Source organism: Rhea americana, unplaced genomic scaffold, assembly GCF_003343005.1.
Source record: "Rhea americana isolate MKP2758 unplaced genomic scaffold, rheAme1 scaffold_12, whole genome shotgun sequence".
Taxonomy (NCBI): Eukaryota; Metazoa; Chordata; class Aves; order Rheiformes; family Rheidae; genus Rhea; species Rhea americana.
Genome location: NW_028185261.1, coordinates 586,002 through 588,726, shown reverse-complemented (window position 1 = coordinate 588,726; position 2,725 = coordinate 586,002).

Genomic DNA, 2,725 nt, shown 5'->3' with positions numbered 1-2,725 from the left:
ATATATACTCTTCCTCCTTTTTGCCTCCTCCTCCTTCCACTCATTTTTGATATATGCTGAGGGAATCACAAACAATTTGCAGATAATCTAACAAAAGCTATGCTACAGGGTAACCTATTCAATATAATTTAGATGAAAATTGAAATTAGAATTTTAATCAAGTAATTTAGGCTCCAAAGTAAACTGCAGCACCTTTGAAAAAAGATTAATGCAGGGTGGTATTTTTTAAAAATGTGTTCAGTACAAAGCTTGGCTTTTATAAGAGTGTTTTGATGGCACTGGAATAGGGCCTCTGGGCCAAATTCACTGCCGGCATGAGTGGGTGTAACTACACTGTAGTCAGTGCTTATACCAATGGTGAATGCAACTGTGGGAGTCTAAGCAGGTAAACAGGCTTACATATTACAATAGTCATTTAGCACATGACATTGCTGCTGATTGCAGAAATCTCATAGCCATCTCCCTCTGAAATGTTTATAATGTTAAATAGCAAAACACTTCTTTTAAAAACAATTTGTCCCTATAGTATCATCTTTCCTGACATATTCCAGCCATGACATGTAAAAAGGAAACTGCACTGATAGTTTGCCAAAAGGAATTTCATTAGGACTGCTAATTGGTCTAGCTCAGGGGCATTAGAAATATTAGTTCCCCCTATAGTTCTCAGAATTAGACTGTACCTCAGAGTGGGAATGCACCTAAAAGACTTATGGAGCAAATTTTTAAGAACATACATTCCAATCCATACATGTGTAAAATATAGCCTACAGTGCATTACATCAGTATTCCAGGAACATAATTAAGGAGTAGAATAAAGGAAATTAATACAGATGTGAGAAGAGGGAATCATCTTGTTCACTAAACAGGAAAAGTAGGTCTAAGCCAAACTCACTAGTATCTGCTAAAATACTGTCACACACTCAGAACAGCAAGATCAGTATGTGCAGTCTGGATGAGTAAATACTGTTTGCAGGTAAGAACCTGCCCTGTCTCCACAAAGAAGTTAAACCTAGCCTAAATTATTTTAAAATGGATTTAATTAAACCAATGAAAAATATCTGAATGCATGTTCTTATCTCAGTTTGCTAAGTCATTTTAAAATCAGAATATATAGTGTATACAAATGATTCTGTTAAACTAAATTGGTTTCAACTTACAATTTGGACATTTCTATGAAAATTAACCATATGACTAATCCTCATCCATACTGAATCCAGTGGAGCACAATACTTTCAGACGAGTGCTGACTATACTGAATTGATAAGTCATTTCTATAATATCAGAGGAAACTGCAAAAAGATTCGTCTCTGAAGTGTTACTGACTGATGCAGCAAACAGATGGCGCTGGGCATTATCACAGGGCTAAGACTGAGATGAATTCAGTGATAAGGAAATGGCAAAAAAAAATGCAAAAGTGAAGTGCAGCCTAAATGACAAACACCTTTTCCGCAAGATGATTAAGAAAGAGATGTTTGTCTGCTTGGGCCAAGCTAGAGATGGTGTCTTGTACTACTGTCCACCAGTAGCCATAAGCAAGAATCAGGAAAGTCTGTAAGAAAGGGAAAGATGAGTGAGGAACAGTCACAGCAGGGGCAGGAGGAATGGCTGCAGCAGACATTGGCACATGATATGAAAAAGATTCGACATTCCAGCCCAGACAAAGGAAATGGAAGATCTCTGAGAAGCAAAGAYGGAAAAGCTGCCACACTGGAAATAAATTACCACAGATAAACTTTTTTTCTCGCATTATAAGTAATAATGACCCCACTACATAATACTAGTAAATGGTTTTTTAGCTTCCTTACGACATCTATATGCATTTCCTTGAGGAAAAATCCGTTGCTTCAAACATGACATCAGCTCCACAGAGTGAAACAGAAACCACCAAGCAGCAAAAGGAGAGATGCATCTGAATAGCTAACCATCGGAAGTAGGATTTTAGCTGAAGTAGGGACACAGAGAAGGCAACCCTCAAATTTCAAGACTGTGAGCGGTAGAGGGAATCAGCATCTTCTGCAGAATCCTGAGGAAGCCTCAGATCAGGGAACTTCTATACAGGAAAGTATGACAATGTATACCCAGGCTTCCAAGATCTGCAACTGAAATGGGTCAAAGAAATGTTTTTTCTGGGAGCATTTGGTGCCACTTAATTTATACATTTTTTTTCCTGTCCAGTCACAAGCACTTTTGTGTCTACTTGTCTCACAAAATAACACTAGAATGTTATTACACTAACTAAAATAGAGACTAGAAAAGCAGAAAAGCTAGCAGATGCCCTCAAGGATATATATTACGGAATTACTGATGGAAATTATTTTAACTTTCTACTTAGCCAGACAGATTTCAAATGGAGCACCCTGCCTCAGGACTTAGGGCCACCATGATGGTGGCAGAGCAGACGACAATGCCTCGAGTTCCTGACTTAACAACAAAACAAATGTAGCTGAGGTACTTTGCTTTGAAGCCAGAGGGAMGAAGATAAGTAAGTTACTCTCATATTTGTGAAAAGCCGTAATCTGTATCTATTTTATAGGATAATGCCATTTGGGGTGGAGGYAGGGGCAGCACACTCGAGGAAGCAGCTCGCCGCTCCCCGGGGATGGCGGACTGCTGATGGCACAGAGCGGCGAGAGCTCCGCCCCTCCGCCAAGCGGCGGCCCTGCCCTCCGCGCCCGGGCGGGCGGGAGGGGCCCGCGGGCCCGCCGCCCCGTGCCCCGGCAGCCGC